Consider the following 24,485-nt stretch of genomic DNA (forward strand, 5'->3'; position numbering starts at 1 on the left):
TAGGCTAAAGGAGACAGTGATGATGAGTAATGAATGAAATGGTGGAATGAAGAAAGTGGGAGGAAACGGGAGAACCCCGAGAAAACCCACGCACACGATGTTTGTCCACCACAAAGTTCACTTGGCGGGGGCTGGGATCGAACCCGGGACCCCAAGCACCAGAGGTGAACGGTCTACCACTGAGAGACCGCGGCCCCCTTTGTAGATATAGAATTCGTTCCTGTTAATGCCCTTGTTGTTACTAAAAATGGTCAAAGATATATATTAAGATAAGGTAGCCTCAGACGCTATATCCGTGTTGGATTATGTTCGTATAGAAACTCCATTTTTAAATATAGATAAAACAAAACGATTGCTTTTGAAAATAGAAAGGATAATAAAAATGTTACAAGACTTTACAGGACATATGTGTCCCTGCTAATAAAGATCATAAGGAATTTGACAGGTCAACCGGTATTATTCCTAAATACTAGTAAGTTGTCTAGTAATAGAGGTTGTGGTGATCAAAGGAATGACATAGGTGACATTCATTTCCGTACAATTTCTTATCGCTTGGAGAATGATATTGCTTTACCTAATAGGGGTCTTCCAATATGCACGAAGACTTTTTCAAATATCTCGTGTCTTGTGCCGGATTTAGGTTTGATTGGGCCCTAAGCTATTGAAGGCAATGTGGCCCTTTATTTTTCTAACTTTCTTTTTCAGCGATAAAATTTTGCATTTTTGGTTTGAATATATGTTATATGGTAATTTATGGACCTAATAGATATCTTAGTACGTTTACACGTAAAATATATATTTCGTTAACTTAACTTACTATGAAGCCAATAGCCGATCTTCTCTGTTTATTTTGGCGTCAACTATGACCAATGCTCCACTCCATGCATCTATATGTGGAGGTCGCATCATTTCTAATTTCAAGTTGTTTCTATTCAGTTTGGTAAAGTTTGAAACGTTTATAGGAATCCAATGTACGTAAATACTTGAGATGGCCACTTCTGGAATTTTTACTTTAAGGAATCCGGAAAGTAAAATCGGAAGAATTCCGACATTTCTACTGAATTCCAGAAGTTATCTGAATGCCGGAATTTTTCCGAAATCCAGATTCACAGGAAATTTTAGCCATCCGTAGTAAATAGAGTGCGAATATCATTCAGGTTGATAAGTACTACCTGAAGCTCAACTTCGCTCTCAAACAATCGTGTGAGCTTTTTCCAGGTCAGGTTACTAGACTAACTCAACATAGAATGTAACCCTCAAAGATTACACAAGGTGTAATACGACGCAAGTCACTGGAAACAGAAGCGAATCTAAAATAAAAAATGAGGGAGGGATCAACCAGAACTCAAACTGTGATAGGTGTATCGTGAGTTTACTAATAGTCGGGTCAACATGACGTCAGACTTTTCCAACAAAAGGTCTGTGAACGGTCTCTGTTTTTACCATATGTATTGATCAATAGAGAAAAAGTTTACCAAACTCTGACAACCTTAAGTGTGATTTTTCAAGATTTCCGCAGATAACCTAAAAATAAGCGAAATTCCTATGACTTCTTTATTTATAGTCTTAGAAGATTATTTTTCAACCAAACATCTACTTTTATATCTACCAGGTGTCCTAATCGACAGGAGAAAAGTCCAAACTAATCTGGAAACCGAAGTGGCTTTTTCAATATGGCTACCGACAGCTCGAAAATCAGCGAAATTTCTACTTTCTTGTTTTTAACTTTCTTATTTTTAATCCCAGAACAATTATTTTTCCAGCAAACTGACTGATTTAATATTAAAGAAATTCGTTTCTACCAATAAATGGTATCTATGTGATCAGAAATTGAAGGCGCCAATGATCAATATAGATAATTACCAGTTATTATGTCTCGTAGATACACAATACTAAATTGTCTATTTCATCGTCATGGCACCATTTGACTATATTGTATATATTACTGTACACCTGGTAGAGACAAATACGGTTTGCATACATGCTGCTCGAATTTGTTTTAGATTAGGGTTTTATTTATTTATTTATTTATTTATTTTTGCTAAATTTACCTGAATACATTACTAGTTTTCATTATTAGACACTACAATTTTCTATAAAACATCTATTTTACAAAATGCGTTTCTTGAAAATATGCAATAGATCGGTAGTAGAAAAAAGTTACAACTTTATTGTATAAATTTAATTGGGAAATGAATGAAAACTTACATCAATGAGTACATATCATGAAAGAAAGTTCCTTCAAATTTTGTTTAATGTTGGTAGACTTGAACGTGAGATCCATTTATGGCCCTGCACACGTCGAGACGATATTCCACTTCTTGCCACGTATTAACCAACATTTCAGGTGTAACTGTCCCAATCGCCGCGACGATTCTTTCCCGTAAATGATTTCATGAAATGTAGTCTCATCAGAAAATAGATTTTTTTTTTTAAATTGACATCATCATCAATTCTGTGTAGAAAGTCAGCACCAAACTTATATCTTTCGATTTTATCAGTAGATTAAATTTCATGTACCAGTTGGAATTTTGTAGGCGCGCAACTTAGGTTTTTTATGCACAACATCATACACAGTACCTTTAGGCACTCCTAATTATATAGTACGTCTGGCCAATGACTTTTTCGGGCTCCGAACACAAGAAACACTGATCTGTTCAACATCTTCAGACGTTCTCAGTCTAACTGGTGATTTTGCTTTTACTACCGGTTTCCTTTTAAGACTTTAGCCAATGAGGGATAGTTTTTGCTGTAGGTGGTTCACCACCACACTGAAGTCTAAAATTACGTTGCACTGTTATAACTGACTCAGTTTTCACAAGCCAAATAACAACTGCGCTTTCTGTTTGCGGAGTACACATTGTTGCTGAGTTGCTCTGCACTGCACGCCTGTCTGGACTCAACTGAGGAAACAGAGGAAAAAACAGTACTGATGCCGTCTCAAGGTCAAGTAGAATTGCCAACTGCAGGGAAGCCAAACTTGGAGAGTTGATGAATCAAACACCGCAAACTAGAATAGTGTATGTCACTTTGTACAAATTCTAGGACACATTAAAACTAGGGAGTTTTTTCAAACACACTGTCTTTTAGTCCTCATCCCTGTCCTCTAGTTCATCGGATACGCAGAGTGCGAAACTTGCGTGCAAAATCTATATGTTATGCAACTACACCTGTTAAAATTGGAGTTAGAATTAGAATTGCTGTGTGTAATTCCAATATTGGTGTTTCCAATACCAATTCACAGGATTCATTTCGCTAGCAATACTCGTCCATCTTATCATCTGACAGTACACTCTTAGACAATGGGATTTGTTGGAAGACTCAGTTGGAGGAAGACGTTCTGGATGAACAAATGACTTGGCTGTGACGACTTTATTCGTAAGCGTCTGGTAACAGATGCTAGCAAAGAACTTGTACTGTTACAACCGAAAATAACAGCTATCGCCTGACTATCAAGACTTACTATATCAGAAGGGTTCTTACCTGGTAAAGTGAATGCAGTTGCACAACAATGATGGACCCGATCATCTTTTAAAAGACTTCAAAATACCGAATTTTACCAACACCATAAATACTAGAGGTTGAAGTACATCCTGAAAATGTAGCTCACTGACAAGAATATCGTAGACTTCAAATTATTGATGTGATACACTTTTCAAATGCCTTTTGACTAATTATTCAATCGAAAATGCAAAGTTTTACTATTAGCTTCAGCATAATATAGAACAAGTATTAAAAGCTCAGTATCCTCCCCAATGAGCGTGGTAGAATGTTCCTCTGCACTGCTAACTGAAACTTTTGCAGTGTTAACATCTGTGTCCTCTTCTGTTTAAAAACAATGCAGGCTGTCATTACCATCTCATCGTTGATTAACTTGAATAGTTGCTGTTTATTATGTCCCACGGAAGGGGATTCTTCCCGCCTACCTTCGAATTCAGTATCACCGCTAAAGTGAACTATTGTAATCCTTCTGTGTATTTACAATTATACCACTATTTTATGGTAACTGTTGTGGTTCATGGGTATGACATATGTCCATCAATAAAGGATAAGTCTACATATACTCTTTCTATTTCACGATATGTATCTCCAATTTTCCACTTTAGTTTGTGCATCAAGTACACTTCGTCAATAAGGTACATATCTGTACATTGATCAGAATCAATTAATGCTCGATTGTTACACCGCTTATCAATGGCATGGGCTAACTGTGGTTTATCGACATTTCTTAGAATGTGGATGTCCTCAAAAAGTGATGCTGAGTATGCACTAAGTTCATACCTCATCACCTTCTCTAGATCTAGTTGTGCTGTCTTAGAGACTACAAGAAATTGCTGGAAGAGCAAGCCAGGATCAATGCTTTTGCCCTCAGCAACTGTTACTCTAGATGAACTACTTAGGGATTTTACTTTGTTGGTCCTCTCAAACGCCAAGAATAATACATTTTTCTACATCATACTGTGCATAACGCTCATCCCAACGGATTCGTACTCATGCGCATTGATATCTTCCTTTGTCACAATACCATTGATAATATTTCTCAATAAACATTCACTGTACCAAAGTAAACATGACGGGATACGGACAAAATCTAGCGGCCGAAGCATCGCCGACCAAAATATCGCCGGCCAAAACCTCGCCGCCCAAAATCTCTCTTGGCCAAAACCTCGCGGTACAAAATCTCACCGGGCCAAAACCTCGCGTGGGCAAAACCTCGCCGCCCAAAACCTCGCGGGACAAAATCTCGCCACCCAAAACATTGCGTGGCCAAAACCTCGTGGGCCAAAATCTCGCCTGCAGCTTAATAAATATTCAGTGTAGTATAACAATATCTGCTGCTTTTCTTATAAGTAAAAAGAAAAAAAAGGAAGGAAGAGCTTGGTGTGGTAAGAGTAGGGGCGCCGAAATCTCTAGCTACGGCTCTGGATATATATATATATATATATATATATATATATATATATATATATATATATATATATATATACCACTCCCTTTTGTTGTGCCGATAAAGTAAAATTATAAAAGACATCCTAGGCTCGAACCTCATCTATGTTGAAAATTTGATTGAGATCGGTAGGATGGCTCAAGAGGTACAATGTAACAAACATAGTCATTTAATTTTTATATATATAGATTTCCAAAGCATGCATTAGAATTTTTCTTGTCATTATTTTAATTTAATTATGCGTTATTACTAAATATATACATATAGTAATATATAGAACATTCTACATTGAAGAAATCGTCGTGAAGAGGTTTTATCCTGACGACATTTCTCCCCAGTCGACACTACGTCTTGCTTAATTTAGACCAGGCGAGATTCTGTGTCGCGAGATCATTACAACAAGGTTTTTAGCAGGCGAGATTTTGGGTATGGAGATATTTTGGTGCGCGAGGTTTTGGGCGGCGAGGTTTTGGCCAGGCGAGGTTGTCGCCGCGAGGTTCTGGCCGCGAGGTTTAGTACCCAAACCCAACATGACATCATCCTTTCGCATATTTTTGAAATGTCTGAAGTGTATCTTTCAATTCTTGAGGCACTAGACACTTAGTATCTCTACTTACTAGTAGTGTAAGGGAGTCCACTAAAAATCCTGCATGGCAACATTGTAATCAAACATGATGTGCGCGGACATACTCCACAACGCTCGCTGATCCTGTCATCTAGCTTGCATCAATTAAACTGCCCGAGGTTTTTTAAGTGATCTCATGTAAAATTTAAAAAGGGCCATAAAATTAACTAAATTAGTTAATATAAATTTATTGATTATTAAAACTGCAATTTTGTTGGACCAAATAATTGTTCTTCGATGAAAAATAAAATAGTTATAGGGATTTTCCGATCCTTCAGATTAGTGGTGACCATCTTGAAAAAAGCCATTTCCGGTTCCTAGATCACGGTAGATTTTTTTCTATCGATCAGTTCACTTGGTAGAGACGAAAAGCGTAAGTTTGATGGAAAAATAATTGTTCTATGGTTACAAATAAGAAAATTATAGGATGCTTTTTTGGGATTTTTGAGGTTATTGGCGGCCATCTTGAAAAAAGCACTTCAGGTTGTTAGATATTGGTAAACTTTTTCCCTATCTATCAGAGCATCTAGTAGAGCCAAAAACTTTCCACAGACCTTTTTTTGGAATTTGTTTGATGTTAATGCTTCCTGTTTTTGCTGAATTGACCCGACTATGATAGCTTCAATCATTTTTGTCACTCAAAAAACTGGGGACTGAGGCACCCCGGCCCCGGGCTATATCTGCTTCTGGCTGAAAATCATCAAAATGTCGTTGAGAAACTTACCTATTGCAATAGAATTATTATAACACCTACAGTATAAGTGTACGTAACTTCATTTTACTGCCTTGCTATGTACTGTCTTGATTGCCTTGCTGCTACGTACCTTGCCTTGCTATGTAGTAACTAGTTTCGATAGCCTAATGCATTCAGACTGCTGCATACTAACTTACATAGAATAAATTCACTTAGGCAGTTCCGAACGTAACAATATATAAAATACTTTTAATATATAAAAACGACCGACTCATGTACCTAGAACGAATGGGTCAAGTCACTATGATTTGTGCTCCTATCCTTTCCTTTAATGATCCATTATTGACATTATTGGCACTATAGATCACTATGAAAATCAGTGCAAAGGCTAGCAATTCTGAATGTTATGAAAATACTTTTGCATACTACTTCTCATAGTACAGCGAAATATCTATAATTTCGCGATATATAAAGTATTGACGCTTAGTGCTGTAATTCCTTTCAATTTTACCATTATTTTGCCAGATTATCGTTTCAGGTCGTCTTCTTATCCATCCACTGCTACCAGACTTAATTTCTTGTCGAACTGCAAAGCGTACGCGAAAAGGTAGCACTAGAGTTCTATCCGCATACATGTATATGATACCGTATTTCTTATAGGCCTACTGTGAAGTCTTATTAATGTAGCTAGTGTAAGTGTAATGGCTGGGAAACGGGGTCCCCATTATAAGCGGGGATCTGAAACAAGGAAACAGTTACAAGCTGAGCTGGGAACCGCGAGCTCCTTACAAGCAGAACTGGGAAACGAGGGCCCCATTACTAGCTTCATAAGAGGCTAATACGTAATAGTACATTACACCTTTGTTTTATGTGCATTTTATCTTATTTGCTTTTTCTTATTATTTGGAAATGACATTACAGCCAGTATTTTTTCTTTAATTTTTTGCGCCCCCAAAAGAGTAGGGCCCTAAGCTATCCGTCACTGTACTCGTATATTGTATACGAGAGCTCTCAGTGGAACTCTCATAAAGTTTACGTTTTTGTATACTGAAGTCTTTTAGTATTATTTGTTCCTTAATCTGTTTATCTATTGTCCAGTCCTTGAATCAAAAAGAAGTAGACGCTTTTATGTTCACCATTGATACAAAAATTCGTAAAGTCATGTCATAGTTCAAACATCAATCAATACATTGATTATTTTTCCGGATGTGATACGAATAAGTTTTATGTTCTGAAATTAACATTCTAATTACTTAATTTTCTTTCTTTCGATGTGGCAAAATATTACAGTTGCTTCCTTTAGATATACAAAAAAACAAATTAACTAGATCAGGTGAACAGGAATATATCCACAACAAGTAGCAGTGTTACAAATTATAAGAATAATTTGAAGAGCCATGGTTTAGTCTTGATTCTTGATCGGTGTAAATGAGATCGGAATTATTTATAAACATACTAAATGCAATTTTATAGTTTGACAACACTGTTTTATTAGCTGATACATTTTGGACTTGAAGTTAGGGAAATCCTCTACACAATATTTTAATTTCAATTTTCAACTTTTCTAGTACCCACACTATATAGAACAAATCTGTGGAAATTAGTCTCCAACAGACCGTTTCTTATATAACAAGGTTGCAAAACAATTACTTTGACAATGCTTGATCTTAGCATTTTATGATATTTCGTATGTCTTAAGTTTTTACTGTTCTCCAATATTGTTACTGGATGGCAATCGTAAACGTAAAAAAAAAAAAAAAAAAATGTTAATGTGGACAAAATTGAAAATTAACACTATGCAACAAACTTAAACTTCTTTTCTGTCCTTCAAATGAAATTATGTCATTTTAACAAAACGACAGATGCTGAATTCGTTGGTGGAAACCAAAATGTCCCATCATGTCACGTTTTTGTTTCACAGACCATAATACATTATACAAAATGTGCATATTTATATATATTTACTATCTAATGTAGGCAAGGACTGCGTATTATAAAATATTGAATTTTGTTGATTTACAATTTAAAATATTTTCTTTGGTCGCTCACGCTTGTAGGCATTTTCTGGAGTCTCTCTGATCATAGACCAGCAATACTCGGCGAACATACTTTCAGTCGATTTTCTACTGTAACGTTTTTCAAATGTGGCAATGTTCTATGAAGCCATTCTCCTCATTCATCACTTACTGCGCCTAGGGTTTGAGGGAAAAGGTCAAGCTGTAAATGCAAAATGTCTAATTTTAATTACATTTTGCACTTTATAAGTTGAAAACTGCGCACCATGTCATTAACAATAGCTTCATAATTTTTAGCTTTCACATTTCCAAGATAACCTGAACATACCAATTTAAATGACAGTGTAAAGCTATTTTCTCAATTTCAGAGAGTTCAGTTTCCAAGTCTTAATCCTGTATAACTGTTTTAATTTATGAATCAATAAATATTCCTTCTTTAATTTTTCCTTAAGGTGCGTGAAAGCAACACCTTCTCTATCTAGTACTGTAACAAAAATCTTCATTAACCGGTTAACGGTTTTACCAGAATTATTACGTTCATGGATAATATGTAAATCTTGATTATCCCGAGTTATTACTTTGAAACTACATTTTTCCGTTCGAATCTGTATTTAAGCGAAATGTTTCGTTGTGAGAAGAAAAGGTGCAGACAGCAAATCTTAACAAGCAAATTAACCGTCTTTTGTTTTGGTTTATTGACTTTTACACCAGGCTGCAGTGTATTACTCCTGCAGTGATCCAGTTTATATTTCTCGGTATTATCGTGGCCAGGACGCTGTTCGTAAGTTGTATTTCTTTCCTTGAAGAAAATTTGTGATTCAGACAGCATTGTTGTGAACGGTGTCAACAGTGAGCAGCGAAAAAGGAAGTTTCAGAGCAGTTAGTATAGATTCAAGTGTGACGAGTGACAGTGAATTACCAGTTTCAGACAGCGATTATAATAATTCTGGTCATGGAATTGCAGATCTTTCTGCTGGTCGCCAATGGACTGAAATTGTTGAAGAAAGGAGATATTGTAGGGTTTCAGAGGGGACAAGTGACTGCCATGGTGTGGAAAGATAAACGAAATGTTTCACTATTATCATCTGTGCACAACATACAAATGGCTGAAGTAGAAAAAGGAGAAGAGAAAAAGAAGAGAGCAGAATGTGTGATAGCGTACAATGATACAATGGGCGGTGTAGATCGAGTTGACCAGCATCTTGTAGACTATTCTACGCCAAGGAAAAGAGGGAAGAAGTATTACAAGAAGATATTTTTCCACCTCCTTGACCTTGCTTTGTGGAATTCATTCATCATATAGCCTATACAATGTCAGGTGATACAAAAAGCCCACTTATGCACCACCTGGCCGTAATTGAGAAAATCATGAAAAAGTACCATGATACTGACATGCATCCAAGAACAGGACAGCCAGGTGTGATACCTTCTCCACTGAGACTGACTGGCCGGCACTTCCCGAACTATATCCCACCAACAGCAAAGAAGGATCAATGCAGCAAGGCAGTGTGCAGTATGCAGCCGGGTTCGTGATGCTGAAGGCAAAAAGATTCGCCGTGAATCGCGCTTTTATTGTCCAGATTGAGACGTGGCACTTTGTGTGGTTCCATGTTTTCGTGTGTATCACACAGTGGCAGACCTTCCAACAAAGTGATTGATAAAGTGGAAAGCACTGAACTAAAGTGGAGACTAATTCAAAAAGAAAAAGCAAATCATTTTGATTATTTTTCATTTCTCACGGTGTTTTATATTACTCTCAGTTTTTTTCATTTAGCGTTCAGAACAAACATTTTGTGTAAGTGAGCTCATATTTGTACGAGGCTATCCCGCGCATATTTTATTTTATTCTTACAGTTTGTTTTGTACTTTTCAATGCCCAAAATATTTCGGGATAATCCTGATTGAATGTTTTCACGTTTTAAATAACCTAAACTTATAAAACGATAGAAATGTTGACATGATTCTCTTCTGGACTAAGCAGATAAAGCTTTTGTTTAAATAAAACATATTTTTTCAGCAAGCAAATTCATCCCATCTTACAATTATTTTATTTTCAACTGTGCCCGAAAAAACTCTGGATAATCCAGAAGTAGTATTTTGAAGGGCTATAACTTTCGAAATTTGGTTCTGAATGACAATTAAAATAGATCGTGTTAGCACGCATTTATGATAGATTTAAAATATGAAATAAAATATATGACCTTTTTGGGACGTTTCTCTAAAATAAATTCGACCGTTAAGCGGTTAACCCAAGCTTGATATGCAATAATAGCAAAAATAGATCTTGAGGGTTTACAATTGGTTTACCGGATATGTTCTTGGTGCCAGGAATGAAATCTTGTCTTTGAGGTCAGTACTTAGAGTCGTACTGGTTTGCTTTGTCACGGCTATCTCATTCACATAAAAAACAGCAATACTTGGTACAATGTACAAGTGTAATGTTCTGGACCTTTTGGTACTGGAAGATCTTCACTGTGGGTAACAGGTCAAATAGCTGACTAAATTAGGACACTGAATCTGATGTTTAGATTTAGAGGAGAAGCCTTTACATCTGTGAAGCAAAATTAACAATCAGTTACATGATTTATTTATTTGTGCCAAACCATATGAACAGCAAATTTCATAGAACTACGTTTTCCTAGTAGCCAGTTTCTCAAGTTCCTGGAACCCGTAGTGCAACATGTGTGTGGGGTCCAACTTTTGTCTACGACCCTACAATCAAAGTAAAGTTTATAAGCCTTTGTAACTAAAAGTGTAGGCTTGCTTTTTTTGAGTTTTAAATATAAGTTCATCACACATATAACAAAATAAGTTAGGTTTATTTTTACATACACGGGTCATTGCACTCCACTGCACGTTTCTTCACACTTTCTTGAAATCCAGATGCACAACATATATTACAGCAGAAAGACACAACGCGACAAACCTGACCACTCCTAACGAAACACTACTTAACAAATAACAATACAATCGCACCAAAAATTACTAAAATACTAAAATTACTAAAATATGTCAGCAGAGTTAAGCAACACAAATCTGAACTCGCTTATCACTAGATGTTAATGAGGTACTACCTTAATGAAGATAAAGAGTGAGGAAAAATACGAATAAATAGTATCCCCTATTATAACGCAGAAAGACTCTTACCAGTAGAAGAAAATTGCAGGGATGAAGAAGACCCCTCTTTAAACAGCGTATTCGTTCTGTAAACAAGAAAAATTGTCACTTGGGTGGTTTAAATGAACGTATATTCTAAGGTATGCAACAATTTTTATCTTAAGCACATTTCTGCCCTCCGTGGTGATCTAATGGGTAGTGTGCGCGCCTTCGGTGCACGGGATCTTGGGTTCCATTCCAGATAGGAAAACATGTATTGACACAGTGGCTCCGACTTCTTAAAACGTAGGCTCACATCTTATATATCCTCGCTGCTGAAAAAGTACTAATAACCAAACCAAACATTAATCATATTTCATCATCAACCTAAAAATACGTTATTTCACAGTAAAAAAATTCAAACTTTTCAATTTTTCACAGAATTGGTACGTGATACATAAAAAGTAATAACATATTCGATATTCTCATTCAAAAATACATAAGAAAAACACATTTCCATGTAAAGGACAGATTTCGTATTACACAGTGTAATCTTCTGTGTGGGAATCCGACACGTTAACGACGAGACTCTGTCGAGAACCGTAAAAGGTAGGTCATTTTTAAGATTTTCACCTCACATTCTCTTCCTGTCCTGATTCATTGATGATTTTTTTGTTTAATTCACTGTGATATTGAATGATTTGTATACTTGAAATATTTTAACATCAGAAATGTGTTGATTTTTGAAACTATTCCGTTTGGAATATTCATAACAAAATTATTGAAAGATAATATGGTTTGACACTGTTAGGTCATTGTACACATTTTCGCTCTTGAGGCTAGTATAACACTCTTTGAAACTACTTTAATCAGACTATTATCTGCAAACTATGCTTCAAAATATAGCAATAATTCTTCATATATATTTTAAAGTTTAGACACTGTTATGTATTAGACATATAATTTTATTCATCATTATGCAATCCTCTTGTATACCTAATAATATGATGTAATGTCATTCAAAGAAAAAGGTCCATACCATTTTGGTAATTCTGCATTATGTACAGCACTTAATGATGATCCTTTTGGATTTCCTCTCTTATATCAATAATATTCTAAAATTTCTTATAGATGGTGTTAATCAAAATTATATGCTAATCAAATTATTTTATTTGTCTTTCCCACAAGAAACGTGTAACTATGTAACACAGAGTCCAAGTAAACATTATACCAAACATATCTTACTGGACACAAAACTCACTATTGTAATCTAACTCAATAACTTAATCTCATTAACTCCATTTCGTACAAAGCCCTGAAATCTTGATTACGAATTAATCAATCGTCTTAATCGCAACCATTCTTCTTTTTCATTTTTACATACTAACGCCTCTTAACTTAGCAACGGTCAGTGCAATATTAATAAGCACTTTGTGCCACTCTTCAATTCCAACAACTCTCTCCCCTTTACGAAAAAAAATCTTACTTTCTTTTTACGTGTAACCCCATCGAACTGGAGGTCTCTTTATCCTTGTCGATCTTCTGATATTTTCTAGCACTTCATTGTCTCGTGTTTCCCCTGGTGAAACTGATTGAGAACCGTATTGTCGCCAGAGAGTCGGATATATTGGAGTGCTCCCTGGCCTCAACAAGTCATTTCTCATACTTTCGTTTGGACCTTCCCTGTATTTCTGCCGGTTTTCCAGGTCCATGCCAAATTTAACTTGATGAGCATGATACAGACGAGTGAAACCATTCACTAATACTTTATAAGTGTTATTTCCCGCTTTACCTAGTAATACTCCTCTAATAAACTTCGGTATGGAAGTTTGATGATTTTTAACCCAAATGGTTTGTCCATTAATCTTCTCCGTCTCATTTTGTGTTTTATCCAGCTTAATTCGAGGAATAGAAAACCAAGAACGAGGTTTGAAGGCTAATAACTTTTCTGCCGGCGTCTTGTTTGAAAACTTGGAATTCGTATGTAAATATACGTAATTGATATGATCAATCCATGATTCAAACATCCTTTTGCTCACTTTGTAGTTTGCCTGTATAAATTTTACTTTCAATATTTTTTTAATTGATTGTACTGCTCTTTCTGCTGTTCCGTTACTTTGCGGGTGGTAAGGTCGTGTGTGCATCTAATAAATACCTCTTTGTTCACAAAAATTCTTAAAATTTATGGATGTGAATGGTGGTCCGTTATCCGTAACCAGAGTATCTGGAAAACCAAATAATTGAAAAACCTCCTCTAATTTCTCCACAGTTTCCTGAAAATTCGTACTATTCACAACCCATACCTTGATCCATTTGGAAAAGACATCTGTTAATAATAACACTACAAATCCAAAGATTGAAAAATGATCTAGATGCACTCTCTGCCACGGTTTTTTAGTCGATGGCCAACTATTATACTTTCTTTGAAATGGAACGTTGGTCATGGATTGACAAAAATGACAAGTTTTAACAAAATTTTGGATATCCGAAATGAAGTCTGGCCACCATACTTGCCTCTTTGCTGTATTTATCATTTTTGCGCCAAATATGTTAATCAAAATTATATGCTAATCAAATTATTTTATTTGTCTTTCCCACAAGAAACGTGTAACTATGTAACACAGAGTCCAAGTAAACATTATACCAAACATATCTTACTGGACACAAAACTCACTATTGTAATCTAACTCAATAACTTAATCTCATTAACTCCATTTCGTACAAAGCCCTGAAATCTTGATTACGAATTAATCAATCGTCTTAATCGCAACCATTCTTCTTTTTCATTTTTACATACTAACGCCTCTTAACTTAGCAACGGTCAGTGCAATATTAATAAGCACTTTGTGCCACTCTTCAATTCCAACAGATGGTTAATCTGCATTTGAAGTTCTTTGAACATATCTAAACTTTTTCTGATGTATGGCTTCACCTTCTTTAAAATTTGACCGTGCCATAACTTCATTATATACGCGCACAGGTATATACAACTTTAATTTATGCTATATCATCTGAGAGACTATCTAAATTTGGTTTCAGATTGTCCAAAACCCATTTTAAATTTGAAAGTAGTCCTGGTTAGACTGAACAATGGATTTCGTTGTGACTACGTGGTAAGCGTAAATGCTTTCGGTCCGGAGGACCCTGGTTAGATTTTTCGATGCGAACTCATGTGGTTCAGATCCCACATGAATCTGTAGGTCCACGTCTCATACAGCCTCGGTGTTGAACGAGACGCAGAACTCCAAATCAGCGAACAAAGATTGAATATAGTCCAAAAGAGACAGAAAAAGTAAAATTCTAATGAATTGCGTATTACACTCTATAGTTGAGAATCTCGAAGTTTGGAAAGGATAATGCAACCATCTTTAAGTTACTATCCAAGCATTCAATTATACACAGAAAAGTATTTCTTGTATTAATTTAATCCAATATAAAATTAATTATAATTTATATTACTCTAACTCTTCACATGAACATTATTTCTACCCTATAGAAAGAAGTGCTTCCAGCCTTTATTGATATCTGCATCCTCTAATGTCATGGGCTGGTAAGTGTGCTGTATTCACTGCACTTTGAATGCGAAATGTAGACAATTCTATCTATTTCTTAGAAAAAGAAGTCTCTCTGAAGCCAAGAATTTACCACTGCAAAATTACTTCAATTATTCGTATCTATACAATTTTTTGTGGCAAGTACGACAGCATACTAGCAAGCGTATTTTAAAGCTTATAAAATACAAGAGTATAATGGAAGGCTAGTAACAGATAATATTTTTATTTTTTGCATTAACTAAAACTCATAATTTATTTATTTTTTCCATACTAGGAAATATATATATATATATATATATATATATATATATATATATATATATATATATATATATATATATATATATAGGTACAACAAAAAGAGCTAAATTTTTCTTGAGTAGAGGCATGCTTCCTCTGCATCCCTAGTTGCTTAGACATTTGTGTAAAGTGCTCTTCTGTATCATGCTATATTTTGCTTACAGCTCGGCATTCCTAAGTTAGGAGTAAATAATTGGTAATTACACCCCTTCAACCCTTGAATTGATAGTGATTTAGAATGTTCGTTAATAATAATAATAATAATAATAATAATAATAATAACAATGTGATAATAGAATAACAATATACTATACCTAAACAATAAAATTTTATGAAAATCAATAGACACACTCGAACCAGGGTCTGTCACTTGACTTTCCCTCAAGATACTACTAAGCTACGAGTCCTGCATCTAAAACTAACAAACGAAACTATTAGTTAACAAGAACGTACGTTTCCTTGGTATATTTTACTTTGAAATGTATAGCAAAGGACATTTACAAATGCTAATAGCAAAGGACATTTAGAAAATGCTACAATTTAAAAAATATAATCTTAAAACAAAAAAAAACTTTCTTTCCAATCGGTCATCTAAGAGTTCTACATCACGGTCAATATCTACCGTTCTACAATAACTAATTCCCTGAACATTTTGGTTATTTTAGATTATATTCTAAATACCGATAGAAGATAAAATGTAACTAGATTCCTTAATTAAATATTTCGAATAAATGTAGCAATATTTTGTAAAATTAACTGATATCATTAATGAAAGTGAGAAGAATTAAGATCTTAGAGGAGTATTGAAAATTAAATTAGTATAACGTTCCATCAACCAGAACGGTCACGGCACAGCTGGTAGAAAGGAAAATATGAAGAATAAGGAAATAACTGCCCATTGTTTATTGCTCTATATCTTGATTAACAGCCACTTGAGACCTTTTGGTATAAATACAGAAATAGCTGCTACATCGAAATCAGTTACTGCAGAGGACTCCAAGAACAGACCCAAGCAAGGATACACAATGGCTGCATTTAATGCAAGAGCTTTGGTAATTAAATTAATATTATTAATATTATTAATGATACATATTCAGTAATATGATATGTGGAACACACTTTTAAAATAGCATGATTTCACCATGATAAGCGAAATGTTTGTGAGGTGTTAAAAATCAGATTAGGATGTACCCATATTATTTCAAACTGTAGCTTACTTTAATAATTTGAATTTTTTACGATAAATTGGTAATTTGTTGATCTAATTTACACTTAACTATTTAAACATTGTGAAAATGTACATTCTACTACTTTGCTACCGATACAAATTTGCAAGTGAGAGAAAAGTAAATATTTGTTAGATTATGAATAACCAACAATGCTTCGGAGATAGTTGCAGGAGAAAACATGAACTTCTTTTTTCTGATATCAAGTGAGCAATTGTTTGTAGAAAATATTACAATTATTGTATATTATCACATGTATCAGAATGCAATACAATTATTTCATTACTTTGTCACAGTTCTTTTCAAATTTATTACGAAGTTTTAAGGTCTCATTAGGAACTACTCAAAATATTTCAAATACTTAAATTTTGAATTGAAAGTTTGTGTGCATATTAACTAGCTTTATTCAACCTGATTCGTTGAGATAATCAAAGGGAGGAAAAGTTCTAACTGAAAATAACAAAATTAGTTTGACAAAAACGAAATTAATTTTTCAAGGCGAATTAGAAAGAAATATAAATAATAGAGTATATTACAACAATGAAAATTTTAAACAAAATGGGCGGTATAATAGTTGTTGTCACTTACAATGTTTGTGCTCATTGTATTGAAATTGAAATTAATACACTTGCGCAGTGACAAGTTAAAATAATAAGATATTGGCTATATTGCAAATATAATGGACAGTTTGGTCATGAATTATGTTAATTTATGGATAGTTGATTATCGAACCAGATCTCGATCAACCGATGTTCGAAATATCATTTGACACAACTTCGACGTCTGGCTGACCAAGGAATTTCATTAACTTCGACAATGAAACGTTTAAATTGAAACACGAATGAAAAACTAAAACCTCCAATATCTTGACATCAACATCTCCAAGAAGATATCGTTTACCAGCATTGTTTCCATATTTCAGTTTCAAATTTATCAAGTTGGAATGGAAACTGATGACGAAATACTTTTAATGTAACACGTCTTTCTTTTTTCTAGTTGCTGTGCATTTTAGTTCTTGGAGTCTTGGCAGTTACTTTTGGTGGTCACCATCACGAAGAACATGAAGAGTAAGTATCCCAGAAATATTCTGAAATAATGTTATAAAAGCACTTATCATTTTCTTTACTTTCGCAAATACTTTACTCTGTCTAATAGCTTGGTTCTATATGTATATTTATATGTATTTATTTATACATATTTATATATGTATTATTTTATTGAATGCACTGTATATCAAAATTATAATATTACGTTTTACATTTCGAAAGAACAGATAACAGATAAGGAAATAAAAGATTTATTAATATAATAAAATCTTTGAAAAAATTGATAAGCGTAGTAAACCCTTTCCTTGCTATCTGTGATTTATTAATTTGTGTTTAGTTGGTGGTATTGACCTTTAATTGCAGTTCTCTTTCTAATTGTGCTCACTCTGTTCTTTTAACTTAAAAAAAATTAACATAATAATGAAACAAAGGATTGTGCGTCCTTCAAATCTTTTAAGTTTTCTTAGTAGTAAAATAGTTTATATAAAATTATTAAAATATTATTATTTGTTATAAACGATAAATATTTATCTCTTAAAAGTACTAAAGAGTGTGGGGAATACTTCAAAAACGACAACTCAATACATTTAATTAAGTATCAGATTTAGTTATTTTATTTAGAATACTGTAATGTATGGTAACTTTAAAAGCAAAAGTTAATATTAAAATTTGACGTTATAGTAAAAAATTCAGTTTGCCTTTTTAGCTTTGGATAGTTAAAAAAATCGTCTTGTTAACTTCAAAATATATCGTCGCATAACATATCGTATATAAAGATAGATCATGTCTTTAAAATTATTGTTGTGTACAGATTTAAGTTTTAGTGGAAAATTGATGTACTCAGAAGAAAAAACATATACTTCTAAAGTTTATGCGAAAAAACTCAAAGGATCTAATAATACCCAATTAAATATTTTGCTGCTAATCATCATTCTTTATACTGAAATCTTAGTGAGGAAATTCACATGATTATACAACTCTATCTCACTGTCATTGATATCCCCATTTATATTATCTGCTTCACTCCTTTCTCCTTTATTTCACTATTAACTTGAGTAAATTGCTAATAATTTACAATATAACAGTATATTTAATGTTATCACATGATTAGAATTCTTAACATAGCCTTATCTTTTGAGCACCTCTATTTTAATACTATTTCTTTCAAGAAATGTGGCACTCCTGATCTTATTGGCAAACCAAATTTCTTCTGTATTTAGAATAATATACAGAGAATATTTATCCACAGAGGGAATGTAATTGTCAATTTAATTCTCTATCTTTTATATCATTTTTTAAAGTTTATTTTATAGGGTAACTGAAAAGTTTAGAAACCAACAAATCATTATTCGCTAATTTTCCTGGAAATTGATTTGGTTTCTTGCCTTTCCTATAAGAGCGAGTAAACTGGAATTAAGATTTTGAGTAGCACTAAAGCCCTATGATGACCCTAGGATTTAGTTGAGTTGATTTTGAGTTTGACGCCCCTTTCAGTAGCGAGCCTATAAAAGAGGGAATCTACTGATTAACACGGAAACCAAACCACATGATCTCCCGCCGGGAATCGAACCCGGGTCTCCCACGTGATGAGGGTAGGAAGTAGTGGCCAGGTGTATATCGTCTGTAGATCAATAACTGTCAGAAATTGTATCCGTGGGGCACAATTACTCACTTATTAAAGAAATCGATTAATCATATGTGTTTCTAAGTATATCTCTTGTAAATATCAGCTTCACAACGCCATTTGTCTCACAATCGACTTAATTGTCAATCATAATACATAAAAATTAACTATTGCAATTAATTTTACAACGAATAAATCACTATGGCACCAACTTTCTGAGTTAGAATAGGAAATATGTTATTTTCTCAGTAAAACTTTGTGAGATTTATCCTTAGTTGTCTCATTAACATATGTATACATACGCGGCGTGTTCAATTTCGCTAAAAAGTTTCTCAAGGTTGATCGTTATCCAATGTATCCAAATATGGTAAAATAATGACTTGGTATCTCTCAAATGAACATGCCATAACTTTTCTATTCAATAAATTCTCTGTCTACTCGATTTGGTTACTATTAGAATTCGTCAACCTTAACCAGTCTCTTTTAAAAGATTTGAGACTCAGCACAACATTATTCTATGTTGAGATCACTTGTTCAAAAAGTTAGAGACGAGAAAATATAAAATTTAGGATGCAAATAGGATTTATATTTTCGTATATATATATATATATATATATATATATATATATATATATATATATATATATATATATATGTGTGTGTGTGTGTGTGTGTGTGTGTGTGAAAGTAATATTTTCTTTTAAATTTTGTTCAGCTTATATTGAGTCTTTACATATCCAAATTCTTTCTAAATTTTCTTGATTTACTATTCTTTAGGCTTAAGTTCAGTTAAGCTTAAAGCATCATGAAAATACTGTAATGATGTTTAGACACGTGAAAACTCTCTCTCTTACCTTTCATTCGACATAGTTTAGATATTTTCATTATATAAATAACAATGATTTTTAAAAATTAATACTTCTACAGTCCTTTACAATGTATGAATCACACATTAATGTAAATTTTATTATTTATTAATTTTAAATGTCATTGTCTTATTTCCAGACATAAGAAGCATATTCACCACCATCCCAAGCATTACTACCACGAACATCCTTATCATCACCACCATGAACACAAACATGAACATAAGCATTACGAATCTCACCACCACCTTCACCACAAGAAGAAGGAGAGCCATGAACATAAGAAGGAGCATCACCACCACCACCATAGCTGAGAAGAAACTCTAATAAACAAGAGAAATTTCAGGTGATGTGAAACAATTTACCTTTTAAACTCAATTTACCATTTCCTAAAATTTCAAGTCTAATTTTAAATAAAAGTTTGAATATTTTTCTTAACTACTGTCTATCCATATCAAGTTGATTGCTTTTTCGTTTTGTAAAAAATCAACTGTGACGTACTAAATATTCAAAATTTGATATTACCAGCTTTGAAACGCTGGTATTTTGGTTATAAAAGCTTAGAAAATAATTTCGATTAATATTTGTTTTCAATTGCCAACATCATTATTAGTTTAGATCAGTAATATAGATGTATTAAGTCAGAGAAGTTCGAATTATGTATTCTTTTCAAATCTAATATTTGCTTCATGAAATACAAAACATTAGATTCACTATTATCCTCTCAACAAATCTTAGTCAATTTTTTGTTTTATTTGTCATGTATTGACAAGATGTATTTCTTCTAAATTATAAATTATATTATATTTAATATACTTAGATTGTAATTAAAATGTGATATTTTTACTCGTCTTTTCTCATTTTGTTGATTGTTTGGTTATTATTTCTTTCTTGTCTATTTTAGGTTATCCTATGTTTGAATGAAGAGTGTACATGTGTGGAAGCAAGAGAGATATGTGAAATTCTAAGAATGTTTGCTGTTGAATCACAAAACATTGTTTTGTATTTTTAAATACCAGTTTTGTATTAAAAGCAATTCCTTATTGTACTTAGTGATTTTCATTAACAATAGCTAGTTTCTCAGAACTTCATTGCATGAAAATGAAATGAAATCAATTTTTATATATGCTATTCAGTGTGTAGGGAACAGAGGATTAATGAGAATGAATGATTATGGGAAAATTGGTAGAATAAAAATGTGAGAGGAAATTGAAATATTCCGAGAAAATCCAGGAATATAATATTATTCACTGCAAATCTTATTACTTGGAATTCAACTAGCGACACAAGGTTGATTGCTATACATCTGAACTACTTGCCTCTCTCCACAAAACAAATATTGTTATTTAATGAAGAATAATTGCTTCAATATAGAGTATCTGCCAATCAGGAATGAGATTTTTTTTGGTACAATTAACAACTACAGTAATTCCCCCTTGACTGCTATTATTACATTAGATAGAATTGAATACATTTTCTGCCATCATAAACACCTAGATCTATGCAACCCTAATTACATGCAACATTTCTACCAGGAGATGATAGTTGGTAAACTTGTGGAGAACTGAAACTAACTTTTATTGTGCAGATGATGTGGGTAATATTTCTCATCTTTAAGATTTATCTATATTGTGTGTACCGTCTTGTCCAATGAGTGCAATATATCAATGGCGTTATAATTCGTTCTAAGTATAATATATTATTTCACTACAAACAACATGTAAAACATATCAAAAACTGATTATACATGAGATAAAAAAGTTTTGAAATTCATAGAAAATATTAAATCTGCAACAACACAAGGAAATAAATTTGTAAATCTTTGTCTCAATTCATGGACCTACTTCATTTTTACACCATTCTCGTATCTGATTCCTTTCCCACAGAGGAAGACCTTCTTTATCACACTCACGAGGAAGGTCCATAAACCATGAGAGTTGAATTTTGATGAAAATTTGTGACAAGATTCAGTTCAAGTTGTTAAGTAATGTAATAATAGTCACTCGATGCGCAAATCCTTCGTTGAGCTGCTACATCGACGCCATCTTGAAATCCATTAGGCAATGTCCAAGAATACCCTTTTGGCACAAAAATGAAAAAGCTTTTAATAGATCTGATTTCAGTATTGTAAACTAAGGTAGAGCATCTTTATGTGGGAGTGCTTCCAGTGCATGATCGCCATCTTGCAAGCGCGCCATATTGAATCGCCATCAAATATGATACATGGCAAAGGGGACATGTGGGTTGTCCAATAGCACTGGAATTCTCCTCAATCCATTTCCGCAACCAACGTTTACATATCTGTTTCCACTTCAGAGTTAAGAGCTCTCTTACTCACAGGAACATATAAAACTGTGCGAGTTAGATTTCTGTTGTGAAACACGGTCATGCGAGCACTTGCAGGATTTTAACTAATGCAGTAGTTAATGCAGTACAATAGCCACTATACCAGTCAGATCTTGAGACTAGTAAGAGAAATCGTTAATTAAATTGAAATGCCTGTAGTGAAAAATGTAATAGCAGCATGCTAAGAGTTATACCTATTTCAAAGTGCGATGGAATAGACTGCTTGTCGATGAAACACATGCGTAATAGTACTGACGAGCTGAGAATACCAAAGGGATTGTTCGGATATATATTAGAAAAATGATATAAACTGGTGCATATTAGTTGAACGACCAAAATGGTTCGGATTCCACTATAATCAGTAGGTCCACGTCTCCTTTAGGGTAGCAAGCATAAGTGTGGTACGTTGAACTGTATCAAACCAAAGATCTATTTTAAGCAATTTTACATGATCCATTACAGTGTGTTTTCTTCTCCAATCTTGAAATCTTACGCAAAGACACTCGTTGTTGCAGAATATTGCGTTCTTTTCTAATACTCATACGTGACTACCTATAATTTACTGTGTATATTAAAACTAACTAACTAAAAAACTAACTAACTCTATGGACTATGGAACCCGGAGGTTCAATGCCGCGTTCACAAAGCTCTCCACTGACTTCTATCCTTAGCCAATTGGATCCAGTTTCTACTTTGTATTCCTATCTCTGCGAGATCCATCTTAATATTGTCCTCCCATCTGCGCCTAGGTCTTCCTAATGGTCGTTTTCCGATTGGTATTTATTGCCAGATTGTCTAAATACAATCGATTTATTGCTGCCGCATTGAACAATAAAGGGGATTTAAATTATCAGTTCACAGCCAATTATTAGAAGAAGATGCTCCTGAAAACTTAGAATTCACTTTTCTTGTGTCTGTTCTGCTACTAGTGATAAGAGAATGCATACACACCTGCTAAGAATAGATGGCAATAAAGATTATTATAAGATTCAATACCAAGTTGCAATCCATAAAACAAGCCTCTTTCTTGCTTTTTCCTTCAATATTAAATAATTAAATATCTGCATCTTTCCACCTTTAACGATAAAACATTTGCTTATAGTAAGGGCAAGACTAGTTTTCATATCAAAACAGTGATAAATAACTAATTGTGGCAGGTGTTCACTTGTTCGGAGTACAAGTTATATGGCAGAATTTTCATAAAGAAAATGCATTCTGTTGTGTATTACAACGACTCACCAAAGGTGGTCGCCAACCCTGGTTCGGCTAATAACATAAGTACATCTTAGTGGCAGTAATTGTTCATACCTTAAAATAACTTCCGTAATTATATCCGCTATTATTCTCACCTTTTATACTGAAATCACAAGTAGATGATGAGTAGTAAATAATTTATTCTTTGATTCTCTTTTAACGTATATTCATACAAACTGTTTTGCAATCAAACATGTTAATTATGTATCTATAAACAACTACCTAGCAACCAATTATACAATTAATGTATATTTCTTACATATATTAAAAACATTCTTCTTTTGTTATTTTTAAATTAACATTATATCAGGCATAGTGCTTGCGTAGAAGCACTTTCTGCCCAAAAATACAAGTAATTATCAATCGATATAAAGTATCTCGTGGTATCTCGTTGTAGTATCATCAACTTTGTGCGCCAGTCCTAAAGGACGTGCTTGCATATGCATGGCAGAAATGTGGGTACGTAACAGGAGCAATAGTTGGTTCATTTACAAATGTTCTGGAGACTAGTAGAAAATAGTGTCTGTGGTCATGAAGATTGTGACGAAAGTGCATTTGTTAAGTGTTCGCACTGCTCCATGATGCTGTGTGCTAATCACTTCGTTTTGGATCTGTATAATCACAACTGAAGAGCAAAAGGTTGGTAGGTTAATATTTGTTTATGTGCACCAGTTTATATTATTTTTCTAATAATTTTTCTAATAACTTCTTGTAAAGTCATATGTGCCGTTGCACCGAAATTATATTACAGCATTTAGATGTGAGCGAGAGAGCTCTTGACTCTAAAGTGAAAACAGATAAAGGAAATGGATTCAGGAGTAAATGTCAGTGCTATTTGATGCCCCACATGACCCCCTTGTCATTTATCATATTTAACTGCGATTCAATATG

The 24,485-nt window shown here is 33.7% G+C and overlaps 1 long non-coding RNA gene across 1 annotated transcript; it reads left to right on the forward strand.

The window, feature by feature from the left end:
* Positions 1-16,223: 16,223 nt before the first annotated feature.
* LOC145679784 (uncharacterized) lies at positions 16,224-21,634 on the forward strand. Its single transcript, XR_014130533.1, has 4 exons — positions 16,224-16,284; positions 17,455-17,525; positions 20,134-20,340; positions 20,899-21,634. It is a non-coding gene; the product is annotated as an uncharacterized LOC145679784 (long non-coding RNA).
* Positions 21,635-24,485: the final 2,851 nt, after the last annotated feature.

Source organism: Thermobia domestica, chromosome 2 (assembly GCF_964235325.1).
Source record: "Thermobia domestica chromosome 2, izTheDome1.hap1.1, whole genome shotgun sequence".
Lineage (NCBI taxonomy): Eukaryota > Metazoa > Arthropoda > Insecta > Zygentoma > Lepismatidae > Thermobia > Thermobia domestica.